The sequence below is a fragment of the Bubalus bubalis genome, chromosome 17 (genome assembly GCF_019923935.1).
Source record: "Bubalus bubalis isolate 160015118507 breed Murrah chromosome 17, NDDB_SH_1, whole genome shotgun sequence".
Classification (NCBI taxonomy): Eukaryota; Metazoa; Chordata; class Mammalia; order Artiodactyla; family Bovidae; genus Bubalus; species Bubalus bubalis.
In genome coordinates, this window is record NC_059173.1 from 54,886,375 (window position 1) to 54,904,201 (window position 17,827).

The following is a 17,827-nucleotide window of genomic DNA, read 5'->3' on the forward strand; positions in this document are numbered from 1 at the left end:
GAGACGGGGGAGCCTGGTTGGCTGCCGTCTATGGGGTCACACAGAGTCGGACACTACTGAAGCGACTTAGCAGCGGCAATAAGTGTTAGGCCTCCCCTGGCGACTCCTGCAATGCAGGAGACATGGGTTTGATCCCTGAGGGGGCAAGATTCACTGGAGAAGGAAATGGCAACCCACTCCAGTATTCTTGCCTGGGAAATGCCATGGACAGAGGAGCCTGGCAGGATACAGTCCATGGGGTCACAAAGAGTTGGAGACAACTTAGCACCTAAACAACAGCAACAAATGTTAGCTTTAGTATTCTTCTCAAATGCCAAACCTTGCTTCCCAATTACCAGTAAGTTAAATTTTGTAGGTGTATCTAATAGGATAGATCTTGTTTAGATCTTGTCTACTTGACATACATAGGAAATAGCAGGCTATGATCATTTCCTTTTATACATATTTTTGAAACCTGACCATGCAGTTAAAGAAGCAGTAAAGAGGGCTGATGCAGGATTCAGAACACCTGGTTTGTGACCCGGCTCCACAATTCACCACTTAAGCAAATTACTAAGCCTCTCTGAGCCTCACTTGTTTTGTTTGTTGTTTTTCCAGCCTGTAAAACTGAAAGATAAATCTTACCTACCTCATCCAGTTCCTGTGAGGGCTGAATAGGAAGATAGACATGAAAGCGTTTTGAAAACTATAAAGCACTTATTTGAAATAAATTAGGATACTTTTTTTCACTGTTTTTTTTTTTTTTTTTTTTTTTTTTTTTAGGCTCCAAGTCACGACGATAAATTTCTTTCTCCATAATTTTTTTTCCTTGAAAGTATATTCTGATTGGGAACAATTGTTATTTATGACTCATTTATTAATAGGCATAAAAACAGTTTTGATGACAGCCTTTTGCTAACAATAAACCAAAAATGGATTCACGGTTTCATAGTGCTGTTCAGCTTTTCTCCTTTTTTGAAGAGTGAAGTCTTCATAATTTGTTGCAGCAAAGAGAAGGGCTGTATTGCTTAATAACTGTTCTTCTAAAGTTCATCAAATTGTACCTGATGTTCTGACATTTCTTGCTTACACAGAATGTGAGTTCTCTACCTGGTCTTATTAAGCACATAAACACACGCGAAACTTTCTTGGACCAAAGTAGCCCTACTAGTATGGTGAGAATAACTAGAGAAATTCAATTTGTCTAAAACTTCAGGGTTTTAGAGCCAATCTCAAGCAACAGCGTTAGTGAGAAATTTTGACCAAGAGAAGAATCTTACCTTAGGAAAAAGGCCGACATTTTGTATGAACACACGGGCTCCGTCCTCTGGCAAGGCTGTGTATGCTTAGTCATTAGGAAAGTTTCAGCTGAACTTTGATCAACATGACTCAGTAATTACTAAGACATTGACTACCTACAGCCTAGAGAGAAACGGGAAACCCTGACCTACTTGTAGCCTGGATACCTGAAAGAATAACTCGAGTTAACAAAATGCTTTATGCCATCCCTTTATTTGACGGTCACACCTGGTAAAGTCTGCCTGATACCGGGGCTGCTCTGCCCAAGGAAGTAGGATCTGTGAAATAGGAGCTCCTGAGGCTTGTTCAACGCCACCCAAACTTCCATGTCTTTGGTCCATTTACTGTCTGCTCATCTTTAAGCAAGGAAACACCGCGCGCTCAAGTGATGACCTCCAAGTTAGGCAGTCTTTGTCCCTCTACTCCACACCCAATATGCTTAGTCACTCAGTCGTGTCCAGCTCTTTGCAATCCCATGAACTGTAGCCCACCAGGCTTCTCTGTCCATGGGATTCCCCAAGCGAAAATACTGGAGTGGGTTGCCTCCAGATCCCCCCAGGGGATCTTCCCACCCAGGGATCAAACCCAGGTCTCCCGCATTGCAAGCAGATTCTTTCCCGTCTGAGCCACCAGGGAAGCCTATGAGTACTGGAGTGAGTAGCCTATCCCTTCTCCAGGGGATCTTCCCGACCCAGGAATTGAACTGGGGTCTCTTCCACTGCAGACGGATTCTTTACCAGGTGAGCTGCCAGGGAAGCCCCACCTTTGTACACCTGGCTTTATCAGGCTGGATATGGAGTCTACAAACCATGTTTCTTCTTTGCCTACAGCTCTACATTAGGTTCTGAGAATTGTGGGTATGAGAGGAAGCCTGCAAAACTGGAGGAGGAGAAGAGACTAACTCCTTCCCACGTGCTCCCTACTGGCTTCAGGTCTGTTTGCCATGTCCTGGAGCAGCTCCTCAGTTACCCTTCTCCACTTCGCAGAAGCAGTTCTTTCCCATGGCAGCCAGTACAACCAGTGTTTAGGTGGTCCGACCACGCAGAACCAGACACGTGTACATCCCTAGTAACCAGCGCCAGCCAAGCACACCCCATCCTCAGGGGTCTGAGTTTTAGCTCTATATGGCATCTCCAAGCTTCTAGATTTTTATAATTCCATCTTCTTTCCTTTCACCACCCACCCCCTGCAACCCTAGGAACTTAATATCCTTTTTTTACACTTAGTTATCTTGTATCACTTAGTTATAAATTCCTTATATTAAATTCTCTCTGTTAAAATAAGTAGGGGAGTTTCTGTCTCCTGACTGATACACAGCTGGACACATGTGTTAACACTCCCACAATATCTTCTGTTCTATAGTAGCTTGCAGTCAGCATCTATTGCATTTGTCTGCTCAGAAACCATCTTTTTATCTTGGCAAGCCTCCCCAAATTCATTCTCTGTCCCTGTAGTTTAGGTAGGACAATCTCTACCCCTTGCTCCAGGAGAAGGCTTGTGACCCAAGTCTAACCAAAGCAATTTTTGTGTGCCCCAGCCAGAGTGATGGGTTTAGCAGGTGGACATCCCAGGTGGCAGTAGTGGTAAAGAACCTGCCTGCTAATGCAGGAGACAAGGAGACATGGCTTCAATCCCTGGGTCAGGAAAATCCCCTGGAGTAGGAAAGGATATGGCAGCCCACTCCAGTATTCTTGCCTGGAGAATCCATGGACAGAGGAACCTGACGGGCTATAGTCCATAGTGTCACAAAGAGTCGGACCCTACTGAAATGACTTAGTATGAACACATGTGCTCCAGATAGACATGGGATCAATGTCACCTTTTGAAATTCCCAGTTTAAAAGGTCCAACCCTTTGCAACCCCATGGGCTGTAGCCCTCCAGGCTCCTCTGTCCATGGGATTTTTCAGCAAGAATACTGGAGTGGGTTGCCATTTCTTCCTCCAAAGGATCTTCCCAACCCGGGGATCAAACCCACGTCTCTTACCTTTCCTGCCTTGGCAGGTCGGTTCTTCACCACTAGCACCACCTGGGAAGCCACTTAAATAGAAATTTGGTGGATGTGTGTGGGTGGGTGGCAGATAGTTCTCCATAGTCTTCAAAACATAGTCCACAATGGAGTTGGTTGTGACAGGTATGTGTACACCTCACATGGTCCTCCTCCAACAGGAAGCCTCACTGGTACTCTTATTGCCCACGTCCCCACAGGGCTGACTCCATGTGACCAGGGGTGGTAAGTAGAGAAGAGGCTTAGGGCAATGGCTTAGGGCTGGGGCATCCACAGTGTGAGATGAATGTAACTTTTTAGATGCACGTTCTAATTAATGACTTAACTTGATTACCTTACCCAGTGATGGGGACAGGACAGAAATACTTCCTCCTATAATCTTCTGAATATGACTTATCTGATACTGTTGTCTAAGCTAAGATCCAAATAGGAGGAGAACTGGCACTTATCGAATATCCTTTTAGATAGAGATTGGGCTAAGCATTTTCATTTCACAACCAACCTAGGAAATATATCTCATCATCCAGCGAAAGGTTAGGCAGCTTGTTCAAGGTCACAAACTAATAGATTCAAATCCAGTTCCCTTTGACATTGAGATCCATTCTCTCTCACCACGTAAGTTGATGGTTTCCCTGAGGAAGTCAGCGGATAGTTCAAAGAGAAAAGATGATCACTAAAAACATCTTGTCTCTTACTTTTCTCCTTGGTTTCCACCTCTAAAGCCCCAAAGCAGAAACGTGGCTAGAAATCTGTCCTAAAGGCAGGAATTTATCCTCTGTGTGTGGGGGAAGCAAATTCAGAAGCAATAGTACTTGGAATGTTAGAAAAAGAAAACTCTTTTTTCTTAAATACATACAAATAGAAAATTTTAATGGGTGTTCTTTTATGTGTCTACCTATGAAGTCTTTTTTTTCCACTTATTTTTTTTTTCTGGAGTATAATTGATTTACAATGTTATGTTAGTTCTTGCTGTACAACTAAGTGAATCAGCTATCTGTATACATATATCTCCTCCCTCTTGAGCCTCCCTCCCTCCCCCTCCCATCCCCCTCCTCTAGGTCATCACAGAGCACCAAGCTGAGCTCCCTATGCTGTACAGCAGCTCCCCACTAGCTATCTATTTCACACATGGTAGTGTGTGTGTGTGTGTGTGTGCACGTGTGCGCGTGCAGGCACTTAGTTGTGTCAGGCTCTTTGCAACCCGTCTGGCTCCACGAAATTGTCCAGGCAAGAATACTGGAGTGGGTTGCCGTTTTCTCCTCCAGGGGATCTTCCCGACCCTGGGATCTCACCTGAGTCTCCTGCATCCCCTGCTTTGGCAGGTGGATTCTTTACTACTAGAGCCAACTGGGGAGCCCTTCGTAGTGTATATGTGTCAGTTCTATTCTCCCAATTTGTCCTCCGACCCTGTCCTTCCTCCCCTGTGCCCACATGTCTGTTCTCTATTCCTGCACTGAAAATAAAAAGTCTCTTAGGCTGTTTCTAGTCTAGCCACAAATAAACAGAGGTTTATATGTGTAGAGTGATTTACTATCATTCATTAGTGTATTTTATATTTCGCTAAACTTAGGCAAATTATATAAACACTTTATATATAAGCCCAACATATCAGATGTCAGGACTCAAAATATGTGTTTAATTAAAAAAATACATCTCTTAAAACCAAAGCCCTAAATACATATTAAATGGTACCGTAATCTGAAGGTAAACGAGACATGCCACCTAACAGATATTATGACCTACATTCAGTACAGTCTCCATTAAGGAGGCAAATGCATTCCAGTGGCACATGTTAGTGTCAGAAACGTCATTATCCAGCGAGACAATGACACAGACGTCATAAGGACCCATACAAGGAGGACAGAGAAGTGGTGATAGTGTAAAACTATTCAATATGAACCAGAGGAATACAAACAGGTTGCCTGAAAACAAGATTCTGGCAGCTCTAAAACAGAGGCTATAAAGAGGGAGAAGGACCCTCAGGGCCAATCTATGCTGCTCCAGAGAAGTGGGGGAGAGGTCTGGAGGAAAAACCTGGGGCGGGGAGGTGGGGGGCGAAGCCTGGGTGATAGCAGAAAGGATTCCACTGACTTGGTCACTCCAGCAGTCCCAGATCAGGCCTGGAGGGGCTGGAACTGAGCCTGACCAGACAAGTCTCTGAAAGGACACAGCTATCTACAACAGAGAGACAGCATCTCTGATGCCCCAGGGGCCCCCAAATCCACCAAGGGTAAACTCATCGTTGGGGTTACATGACTGAATTGCATCCATGTCATCCCATCCACCTGCAAGTCCTCTCACAACGGGACACGTCTGCCATGTTTCCATTAGAATGAAAAGACCAAGTACACTTACCTAGGTTCTATATTAAAACTCTCTTAAAGTGTTGACCAGGACTTCCCAGGTGGTGTAGGGGTAAAGAATCCGCCTGCCAATTCAGGATATGTGGGTTCGATCCCTGGGTCGGGACGATACCAGGAGGAAATGGCAACCTACTCCAGGAGTGATGCCTGGAAAATGGACTGAGGAGCCTGGCGGGCTGCTGTCCATGGGGTGGCAGAGTTGAACACTACTGAGTGACTGAGCATACACGCACCCAAGTGTTGCTCATCGATAAATCAGACAATCAGTCTGATCAGAGCCTTCTCTTTCCTGCCAAAAGCAAGGAAGTGGGGAAGTGGGTTGACACAGAGCAGCAGAAGGGACAGAGAAGCCAGCCAAGGGACTGTGAGACTCAGAGGCTGGGGAACCCCTGCATTTTTGCTGATTTTGTATTTATACCATAAACCATGCAGGACAAACAAGCTCTATTCACCGAGGTATTTTTGTCCTGTGCAGCTGTGTGGCTTAGCAGGAGCTTTGCTGCCGAGCCATATGACTCATGCCAACACTGGTGCATATGATTTATGGAGACCTAAAGAAAAAGAAAACAGCCAGCTTCATTATGAAGGAGCTTCACTTTCAGGGGATTTGTTCATCCAAGATCAGGTACCATTTCTTGTTCTCTGAGTGACACAGTGGGGCTGCCTCCACCAGCAAGGAGCTCAAGGACAGCTTCCAGCTCTCCCCTCCCGCCACCCCTGCCCCATCTCCAGCTTAAATGAGGATGTCTGCAGTGTAAGAAGGACTTCCCTGGTGGCTCAGATGGTAAAGAACCTGACTGCAATGCAGGAGACCTGGGTGTGATCCCTGGGTCAGGAAGATCTCCTGCAGAAAGGAATGGCTACCCCCTCCAGTATTCTTGCCTGAAGTATCCCATGGATAGAGGAGTCTGGCAGGCTTCATGGGGTTGCAAAGAGTCGGACAGAATTGGGCAGTTAACACTTCCACTTTGCACTTTTCTGTGTAAGAAGAGGTCAGAGTTGTAGCCCCAAGAACAAGGGTCTTCAGCTGCCAGTCACTGAAGGAGGTTTAGTGACTCTGAAAGGGGCCAGAGCATCCTATCAGAGGTGTTACTTAGACCTGGAATTGCTTCTCTCCAGACAATGTCTGCAGCTCAGGACATGCGAGAAGGTTGAAGAGGGACCAAGTTTTATTTGTACCCAGGCTGGCAGCTTCTGTTGGACGGTCTCCTGGCATCCCTGTTCAGGAGAGATAACCTTAACAGAACTCCTTTCCCCAGTCCCATCCATACTCCCCCAACATGGTGGGTCAGAAAAAGAAGGGCTGGGGTCTCTTGTGTGTGTGTTAGTCACTCAGTCATGTCCAACTCTTTGGAATCCTATGGAATGTAGCGATAGGCACTGTAGAGAGTCCATGGGATTCTCCAGGCAAGAATACTGGAGTAGGTAGCCATTCCCTTCTCCAGGGGATCTTTCCGACCCAGGGATCAAACCCAGGTCTCCTGCATTGCAGGCAGATTCTTCATTGTCTGAGCCACCAGGGAAGCCACAGGATCTCTTACTCTAAGACATTTCTAACCACTACCCTCTGGAACTTTCCAACTGGAAAGTCGATGAGCCTTGGCTCTTTTCACTCTCCCTCCCTGATTCAGCTTTCACTTTCGATCAAGGCCATGTCCACATTTACTCCTTGAAAAATGGGAAATATCGGGTCTTTGGTAGCCCAGCTTTGTAACTATAACAGCTCACAGGTGCTTTGTGACAAAGCAGCTTGGACTCAGAAAGCGACTTTGGTAATATCCTGTTCATCTGCTTCCAGGAATGTGCTTCACCCATCCATACCCTCACCACAATGGAGCAGAAGAAAAGTTCATAAGAATTTGTGAATAATATGGTCATGAAGCCTGCGCTGTGAACGCCTCCATCTTAAATTAAATTGAGAGGGGCTCAGGATAAAGCCTGTATTCATGCTGTCTAACTTGTTCATCAGATGCAAAGGGTATCCTTCCTATGAAAGATGAGAAGAAAAAGGATTGGGAAATTTTGCAAAAAAGAACTGATGACAGATATTTAGATATTGAAAGGATTTACTAGTTGCCACCAAGGTTCTATTCTAAGGCAGCAAATAAAACAAATAAAAGTTTGGGTGGAATTTTTAATTTTCCAGCAAAAGCATTCAATTACATATTCTATCGTTTCCTTTGGTTGTTTTTATTTTGGGGACAGTGCTTCAAGCTGAGCTTTCTTTCAGTTTATTTGTTTACTTTTTGTGTGGTCCAGTCCCTGCCCCCACCAACACACACACAAAGGACCTGAACAATCCTTACAGGTAGTTGCTATAATCTCTCCCCTTAGAGGCTTTGAAGGTGCTTCCAGCTGCATCATACTGCTTCACTGCCCCCTGCATCTCCCGCCCAACTTCAAAGCCCCACCGCCAGGAACTCGTTCTGTGGTCTACCTTGTAGTTCTAAAGGAGCTATTACTCCCTATTTATTGTGCAAATTTTTATGGAGATGCCCTGGTATCTTTCTTGACTCACAGCTTAGCCTGTAGTAGCTTCTTAGATTGAGGGCAGGAGGAGAAGGGGGTGACAGAGGATGAGATGGTTGGACGGCATCACTGACTGAATGGACAGGAGTTTGAGCAAACTCCAGGAGATGGTAAAGGACAGGGAAGCCTGGCGTGCTGCAGTCCATGGGGTCACAAAGAGTTGGACACCACTTAACGACTAAACAAAAACTATCTTCTTCTACCTAGAATTAGGACTGCCTAGGAAAATTATCTACAGGAATAGGTAAGGGTCAGGACTGCCTGAGACTAATCCTGCTGACCTGAGGTCCTTTCCAGTGTCTAATATGCCACATCCTGCTCAACTATTTGAAAAGGCTCTATCAATCAGTACAGTAGCTGGGGAACTTTCTCTTAGGAGCCTAAAGGGAGTTCATTAGTTTTGAGTTAAGTTGTCGTTAAAGAAAATAAAAGTTTCACTTTGTAAAAATTATTGGTAGAGGACTCTGAAAGGCATAGGAATGCTTAAGATACAAGAGGAAATAGATGCTCTAGGAAAGGTTGCTTGATAGACCTTTCTGCGATGATGGAAGCTTTCCAGGTGGCTAGCCTGGAGAACCCCAGGGAGGGCAGGGCCTGGTAGGCTGCCGTCTATGGGGTCGCACAGAGTCAGACACGACTGAAGCGACTTAGCAGCAGCAGCAGCAGTGATAGAGGACCTGCCTGCTAATACAGGAGATGCAGAAGACCTGGTTTCAATCCCTGGGTCCAGAAGATCCTCTGGAGGAGAGCATGGCAACCCACTCCAGTATTCTTGCCTGGAGAATCCCCACGGACAGAGGAGCCTGGCGGGCTGCTGTCCATGGGGTTGCACAAAATCAGACACAATGGAAATGACTTGGCACGCATGCATTTTCTGTAACTCAGTGTTGTCCATTATAGTAGCCTCCAGCCCACGTGGCTGCAGAGCATTCAAAATATTCCTAGAATGACTGAAGAACTAAATTTTCAATTTTCTTTAATTTTAATTAATTTAAATTGCCATCAATGGCTAAGGGCTACTGAACTGACCGGCTTGGCTCTAGGAATCAACAGTGTTTGTGTTTACAAAATGTCGAACCTCATGTGAGAGAAAGAGAAGGAAAAGGAAGAAAAAATATGGCTTACTTGGATTCTACTAGAAAAATTCTTCCCACCGTTGCTATACGATCTCCACCCAGGCAATAAGGAGTTCCTAGCAATCAGGCCCAAAGAGAACAGCGTCATCATGAGGTTCCATTAATCACTTGGGAGCAAGGCTGCCATGCCCACACACAGGCTGGCACTGCTCTGCATTCATGCCTCCTGATTGATAGCACTTCCAGCCATCGTGAGCAAGGCAGTGGACAAGGGGGAAAGGTATCAGAACGCCCTTGTCATTCACCAGCCCAAGCCAATCATGGGTTATTGTGTGGAGCTGTGGCTTTTACACATCAAGGGTGTCCAAGATCAGGTAGGACATCCCCCACCCCTTTTAAAGTGACGTACGTCAGGAGCTGTGAGTGGAGAGGGGTGATCCAGAGGCCACAGGAATCTCAAGTGTGTCTGCTGGTCTGCTGTGGGCCTTAGAGTTGTTCCCTGAGCTGGCAAAAACAGAGGATGCTGAGTGGTTTGTTGGGCACTCCAAGCCGTGCAGATGATGCGGGCAACCTTCTAACGGACTCGAGGAAGGAAACAGGAACAGACATGGATGGGAGTGTCTGCGTTTGGGAGGGCAGATCCCTGCTGGTGGGAGGCTGGGGGCTCCAGACAAAGCACCAGGAAGACAGACCCCCACCCGTTTACCACCCTCTCCCCTGTGTTCATTTTCCAGCTACATTTTAATTAGGAAACGCTGAAGAAATCTTGGAAAGTATAAAGAACCAGACATTAATACGTTTCTCGTTTCTCTCCATCCGGGGTGGGGGAGAAAACCCTAACTTGTTAATTAACGCACATTTCACTTCTGTAAAGTTCATTTTTTCCTTCCCTCCCAATGTCCACATCTGAACAGCAGTGTGTAGCATGCTATGAAATGTTTAGCTGCTGCTGTTGCTGCCGTACTTTCGAGTCAGGAGAGAAGTGCCTTTTTTCATTAAGAATTCTTTTGTTTTTCTCTGTGGCCAGCTGCTACAAAGATGCAGTCAATTTAGATTAAACAGGCTGAGGAGTGCTATTCGATATGTCAGCCAGGCACACTTCTTGAAATCCGGTGTTCAGCAGGTACAGCTTTTAAAAAAGAAAAAAGAGTCAGGAAGCTGCTCCCAGAGGGGCGCAGACTCCGGTTGTGAGTCTGGCAATGAGAGCGGGGGTCCTAGGAGTGCAGACTCGGGTTTCTCCGGATTCAGCCCGGGGAGCGGTGGGAACAGCTCGCGCGCTTTCTCTCTGCCCGTCTTCACCCTCGTCCTGCTCCTCCTCCCCTTCCCCTGCTGCCGCGAGTTTCTATCTCCATTGTTCCCTGAAGCCCAGCAGCCAGTGTGCAGCCGGGCCCAGCATTGGATCCGCAGCCAGCAACTTCCTCTGAAGCTGCGATGCATAATTACAACCAGCTGCTCCTGCTCCGGGCGGCTGGCCGGCCGGCTCTGCAAACAAGCGTCCTGATACCCGGAGTTCCCCGGGGGCCACAGCCGGCTCCTGGCAGCAGCAAATCCACCGAAGGCCGTGCCCACGCCCTCGGAAGACGAGCGAGCAGCCCGCGTCCCTCTCTGGCTCCCAGAGGCCAGCTGCCTCCTCTCTTCTCCACTGAGTCAGAGAGGGTCGTTTCCACTGCTCAGGGGAAGGTGTCTGCTCGGTCGGTCACCCGCTGCTGCCCTCTCCCTAGCCTTCTGGTGTCACCTCGAAGCAGGATGGTGTGGGACTGGCTGTCCAGGGGTTAAGACTCTTCCCTACTTCCACTGCAGGCGGCGGGGGTTTGATCCCTGGTGGAGGAACTAAGATTCCACAGGCCACATGTGGCCAAAAAATTTTTAATTTTTTTAATTTTAATAAAGCAGGTGGCGTGTCCTAGGTCTGACTCAGGAAACAGGAGCACCAGGGACCCTGACTTTCGGTCAGCATTTCAGCTAAGGCGAACACAGAGAGAAGGAGGTGGGAAATTTGCTTTGCTCTCAGCTAGCAGGAGGCAAAGAGACAATTGAGGTTGCTTTAAAAGGATGCCAGTGAAAATCCAAACAAGCCTGACTTAGTCTCTGGAACTAGGGAGAGCAGCGAGTGAGCATGTGAGAGCTGAGGAATCGCCCCGGACCCACCTCAGAGCTGTGGGTTCATTCGGGGACCAGTGATTTTTCAGGCTTGACTACAAGTATGACTCGGATCCAAAATTAGGCTTTGGATGTGTAACGCCAGGCTCCCTGCCCCACCCACCGCCTCTCTCTGCCCTCTGCCGTTTCTTCAGAGCCTGGCTCCCGGCCAGAGCTGGCCCTTCAGGCTCCTGGGGGAAGGGCTGGCCTGGGTGTTCTGTCTTGTTCTGTTTCCAGGCAGGGTTTTAGGATGGGTGAAGGCACGTGGGCTATTCAGGAAGTAGAGGGGAAACTGATATGCTTGGGAAGGGCATCCAAACCTCAAATCACTCACTTCATCCAGCCAAAGGCGGAGGAGACAGTGCAGGTAGGAGCATGGTGATGCCACCCTGGGCTGCCCATGAGGCTTCTGCCCACTGTGCCTGACAGCCTGGGCTCCCGCCAGGCCTTCAGCAGTGAGAGCCGAGCCGGGCTGGGCCTGCTGCTCTGTCATGTCCAACGGCAGCCATGGAGGTGGGGAGCAGCTGGGAGTGTGCTGTTGAACAGGAGCTGCTCATTTTACAGGGCGATTTCCCAGGGCTGCTGGCCCTGGCAGGAGTGGTGCAGACGGCAGCATCTTCGAGACCGCTTGTCCTCTCTGACCTTCAGCAGCCAGACCACAGGCAGCAGCGGGGCTGTCGTGTTGGGGTTCGCCTTCGCAGCCTTCTTTGTCTCATTGTTTTAAAACCTTAGTAGAACTTTGTTTGCAGAGTGGTACCAGGCAGGGAGTACTTCCTTGGAAGGAATTTTAAAGCAGCCTGGGTTGGCAAAGGGCATGCGAAGAACCAATCACGCTTGAACGTGTGTGCACAGTGGGGTAAGTGCCTCGCCAGCTGTGACTTTTCCGTGTGTCTTCAACAGTCTCTGCTAACCTTTGCAATTTAATTCCCCACAGGAAGAAAACAATACCACTTAAAGTGTTCTTTCGATGTTCAACCCACACTTTCCCTTCGGATTCTTGAGCCTCGATACCCTTTAGAAGCACATACAAAGCAAACTCCAGTCTTTGAGAGCATCACGGCTCGGCTCTTTCAGCCCGGATATGACTGATGCAGCTTGACCGGCTCCTCCACCTAGAGCAGCTGGGAAGTCCCAGGGACTGAGTAATGTGATTTGGGGCAGGTTTTTCTTTGGTGCCTTTCGATGAGGAACCAGCTTAACAAGCAGTCATGTCTGAGTTCTCACTTCACCACAAACCTTGCTTGAGGACTTCAGAGCTTTAAAGGGCTCTGTTCCCAGAGGAGAAGCAGGAGAAGGCACCTAGAGCCCTGTTCTATCAGTAAGTGGAGAACAAAAGATGTACAAGAACAGGAAGAGAAAATAGTCCCCAGAATGATCAAAGTGAGGTTGAGAGGGACAAGTGCCAGATTTTGAAGACAGGAGACTTATTTTTCTTACTCGGCCCCTAATTATCCATGTGGACTTGACGATCTATTTACTTCTCCTGGCTTAAGTTTTCTCATCTATAAAATAGGGGTGGTGATACCATCTCACTGCTAATCTATCGTGTGTGTGTGTGGTGAGAACAAGCACACTAAGAATGTTAAAAGCAGTAGAAATGCATTGTGTAGTCGTGTGTGTGTGCTAAGTCGCTTCAGTTGTGTTGGACTCTTTGCAACCCCATAGGTTGTAGCCTGCCAGGTTCCTCTGTCCATGGGATTCTCTGAGCAAAAATACTGGAGTGAGTGTGTTGCCATGCCCTCCTCCAGGGTATCTTCACCCAGGAATCGAACCTATCTCTTATGTCTCCTGCGCTGGTAGGCAGGTTCCTTACCACTAGAACCGCCAGTAAACTAATATAAGTATTAGCAGCCAGGGACTTTCCTGATAGTCCAGTGGTTAAGACTCCACTCTCCCAATGCAGGGGGCCTGAGTTTGATCCCTGGTCAGGCAACTAAATCCTGCATCCCATAACTATCACCCATCATAGTCAAATATATATAAATAAATAAAATTTTAAATTAACAGATTATCTGAACACTGGGAAAAATACTGATAGTATCTGACAGGTATACTGGAATTTATGTAAAAAAGAAAATAAACTCATAAGTTCACAGAAAATTAAAAACATTAGATCTTAGCAGCCATATGTGTATCTTGCATATGCTTAGGCTTATTTATTATTTAAATGAATATTTAGGTCCTGCCATTGCAGTGGGTTTCATGGGACAACATCCACTGATAAATAAAGAAATACAAGTACTTTTTCAGGTACAAAAACCTCTTTCAATTAAAAAGATATATGGGGTCTGTAACTTTTTGCCCATCCGATGGAGTTTTATTTGACCACATAAAGAGAAGCAGTCTCTCAGGCCCCTTCAAGCATCTCCTGGTACTTTACAAAGATGTTCCTGACACTCTGAGAGCTAGGTATCATGTGTCACTCTTTCCACCAACAGATGGAAAAACTGAAGCATGAAGAGGTAAAGCGAGGTCACCGAGGGAGCAGGTGATGGACTGGCTTCTGGTCTCTTTCTCTAAGCCCTGCTCCACTTTGTCTCTCTCATAAACAGCTATTGATAATTTCATCTCCAGGCCAAACACTGCCAACCAGGACCCACAGTGTGCAAACGGGATCTCCAGCGTCCTGAGCAAAGCCAAGATCTGAGCAGAAAGGAAAGAGAGACAAGTGTTACCACTGGAGGCAGACAGACCACTCAGAGTGATGCTCCTGGAACAGGGAAGTGATGGGTGGAAAGCTGCACATGATTGGCCCATTTGTACTAACAAAGATCATATAAACCTAATGGCAAGACCTCCTAAACATTTATTTAACCACCTATTTTGGACACTATACTTAGAGATTTTTCTTCCTTGGTATCAGAACTGTGCAGAGAAATAGACTGATGACAAAATAATTAAAATTTCATGTCAATGTTCATATGTTATGATAATGCATGTCATTACATATAAGTCAACCAAATGTTTGAATGGATATTTCTACTTAAGCTTTAAGGTTGTGACCCATTTTCCATTTACGTACTGCGTACTCAAATACATACCATATCTCTTTAGGTTTTCTGAATGGCTCCACCACTCACAAGCTTTGTGACCTTAGGCAAAAGCTCTGAGCCTCAAATTTCTCCTCTGTAAATGGGTAATCAGGCCTATCTCTGATTTTATTTTTTTGCTAATACTAATTGATTTCCGGTTAGTAAAGGTATTGAACACAAGCCCTGGTACAGAAAGAGTGCTTAGTAAATGATATTTCCTTCCTCCCTGTCTTCTAATCTTTTCCTTAAGGTGCTTTAATTGTTGGAAGTACTTTCATGTTTATTCCATACATACAATTCAGTAAGGCAGCTCTGCTGCTGCTGCTGCTGCTAAGTTGCTTCAGTCGTGTCCGACTCTGTGCGACCCCATAGATGGCAGCCCACCAGGCTTCCCCGTCCCTGGGATTCTCCAGGCAAGAACACTGGAGTGGGTTGCCATTACCTTCTCCAATGCATGAAAGAGAAAAGCGAAAGTGAAGTCACTCAGTCGTGTCCGACTCTAGCGACTCCACGGACTGTAGCCTACCAGGCTCCTCCGTCCATGGGATTTTCCAGGCAAGAGTACTGGAGTGGGGTGCCATTGCCTTCTCTGAAGGCAGCTCAGAGGTATATAATTATCCTTGCCAAATATATGAGAAAACTCTGTTTCAGAGAAGTTAAGTAATGTGCTCAGAGCCACACAGCAAATTGGCACAAAACTGGAAGCCTGCCACTAGTCCTGTGATTCCCTAGACCTGAGATCTTTCCAGAAGCTTCCATCCATGGTGACCATTGCCTCTACCCAACAGAAGCCCTTCATCTGTCATCTATCCCAAACTAATTTCTATTCTCAGGGGGTAACTCCTTGGCACCCCTTCCCAGGTCTCCCCTGCACTGTAGGCCCCAGCTTCAATCCCATCCTGTCCCTCAGGAATTTCCCTCTGCCTCCACCTGGGGTTGGATATTCAGGGACTCACCCATGCGGCATATAAGTCAGAACTAATTGGGAGGGAATGTTCTTTTAAATGAAAGAAGTTGCATTCAATACTACCACACACATTATATTGTTAAATATCTACAGCATGATAAAATCATTCCAAATGTCACCAATCCCTGGGGGACTTATTAATAATTAAGCATTTTTAGTTCACTTAGGAATGCAGATTCCATTTAACAGGAAAATACACACTAAATCTGTCCATTATACTGCAGCTTTCAACAGAATGTGTTCGAGATCTCAGCTGGGTTTCCCCAGGACAGATGACAAAGTTAATGCAGGTCTTTCCTAAAGCAGCACCCTGAATTTGTGTTTATTAGGAGTATTTATTAGAGTGACTAATAATGGAAGGAAGACGACTTGACAAGTGTTGGGGAGAACCGAGAGGAGCCTAGAGGAGACTGGATGATCCTGAAGAATGTAGGGCGGAACAGAGACTCAGGGTGTGAGGCAGAGTAAATTATTTGTCCCCGCAGTGATTTTTAAGGTTTTTAAAGGCTGAAATAGGGAAAGAAGGTCTTGTTCTATATGTTTCACTTAATGAGAAGGCCACTTACATTTTTATTTAGCTAACTCCAAAAAGATATATGGCCCTGGACACACACACACACACACACACTTTTCTTTTAAAAGCAGTTTTCTTTATTTGCTTTGTTTTGTTCAAAATGATATCTGATGCTCTTCTCTTCATCTCCATTTCCTGGTCAAAATCAGAATACTGAATATTTTGAAAGAAAGAAAGGGATGCCAGCAGACAGATTGCCAGTCTCCTCCATGTCTTTCAGACACGTACTGTTTTCTTCTAGGCCCACCGAAGAAGATTCCTTTTGAAGATGATCAAGGAGACAAAGGGAGAGAGAGGTGAGCCCTGGGGAAATCCATGATCTTTGGGTCCTGTTATTTAACCTCTCTCTCTGTAGGCCCCCTCTCCTACCAATAGTTTTCATGATCTCAAAATCCCTTCTAGCCATGAGGTACCAGAAATCTAGGCTTGAAGCAGGGAGAAGGTTTCTTCTCAATGGTGGCTGAAGAATTTTGCAAGCTTTTAGCAGAAAATGACCGTGGATAAATTCTTCCACTTCCCTGTTTCCTGAACTGAAACTCTATGCAAATCAGGCCACTTCTTCCCTCCCTCACTTAAAGCACCTGCCAACCTCATAAAAGAGCCATAAATTTGGTCACAAGGGTCCCAACAAAGGCAAAGGATCCTCTCCTAACAAGGGAGGTCAGTGGGACAGGCTATCACCAGGAAGCAGAAACTGCAGGGAAGACTGTTCTGGTGTCCCCTGTAGTCAGCCTGGATGCAGAGGAGTCTGCAAAGCTGCCAAGCAGCAGGACTTAACGTGGAGAGCGGACTTGGTTGGCTTTATAGTCTCTTCGCTTTCATCCTGATGTTATTAGAGGTCAAGGTCCAGCTAGTACGGCCTCCAGGGGACTTCTGGTCTGAGAAAGTTGTTTGTGTGTGTGCAGGAATCGCTCTGAGTGGCTCTAAAACCAGTACTTCCTGTTGTTAGACACAGGTTCCAGGCAAGTGGACCGGTGGGGCAGAGATTCCCACCCTCCTCTCAGAAAGAATCGACGTGGCTAGAGAGGAATGTGAGAAGAAATGGGGGGAGGGGAGAGCAACGAAAGCTATTTATCTCGCAGCAGCCTTGGGAGAGGAGTAGAGGAGGAGGGGCCGAGTTTCAAAACAACTTGCGGACTTAAGAGACTATAACAATGGTGGAGGCAAGATGATTTAAAGTCAGATAGATTAATAATAAACTTGATTATCCTGAATGGTTTTCTTTAGCGCTGGTTTTCCTATTCTGAACTTCAGTGTTTTTTCTTGCTAATAACTAGCTGGTTCCAGCTGACCACTGTGTGTATTCTATATTTCGCCATTTTTAGAAGCAGGGGGTGAGGTTTCTCACTTTCCTTCACACACAGGCACACACACACACACACACACACACCATCATCCTGCTCTGAAATGAGTTCTCTCTTTTTTGGCCACATTGTTTTGGTCACACCTCGAGGCATGTTGAACTTCCCTGACCAGGGATGGAACCCATGCCCCGCTGTATTGGAAGTACATAATCTTAACCACTGGATGACCAGAGAAGTCCAACCACCATGAGCCTGATACTCTGAGGAATTACTGTGCTCTGTCTCTTTAAAAAAAAAATCTAGAAAATTCTTTGGGAACTGTCAAGGCTAATCAGTCAGAATTATGCTATAACCTATGGTTCACAAGTAGTTGCTTCAGATAGACACTGAGAAATCATATCCAATAAGGCATGGCCTTGATCTTTAACAGATTAAAAATTATGTTTCTGTGTGTGTGTGTGTTTTGGGGGAAGGGGTTATTTTCTTCTTTAGCTGCTGTTATTTCTTATACTTTGGGCTCCTGGTAAAGAAAAGCATCTTGGAGATTTCTAGGGTTCTA

The 17,827-nt window shown here is 46.3% G+C and overlaps 2 long non-coding RNA genes across 3 annotated transcripts in view; one reads left to right on the forward strand and one right to left on the reverse strand.

The window, feature by feature from the left end:
• Window positions 1-1,808, reverse strand: part of LOC112579967 — a 28,846-nt gene extending 27,038 nt beyond the window's left edge. The window contains exon 1 of the long non-coding RNA XR_003104322.3: window positions 1,260-1,808. This is a non-coding gene — a long non-coding RNA (uncharacterized LOC112579967). The remainder of the gene's footprint in view (window positions 1-1,259) is intronic.
• Window positions 1,809-10,367: 8,559 nt separating this feature from the next.
• Window positions 10,368-14,804, forward strand: LOC102393493. Of its 2 annotated transcripts, XR_006545658.1 has the most exons (5): window positions 10,368-11,758; window positions 11,956-12,247; window positions 12,326-12,709; window positions 13,830-13,879; window positions 13,966-14,804. It is a non-coding gene; the product is annotated as an uncharacterized LOC102393493 (long non-coding RNA). The 2 variants fall into 2 exon arrangements; XR_329407.3 differs by having other exon boundaries at window positions 10,368-12,247.
• Window positions 14,805-17,827: the final 3,023 nt, after the last annotated feature.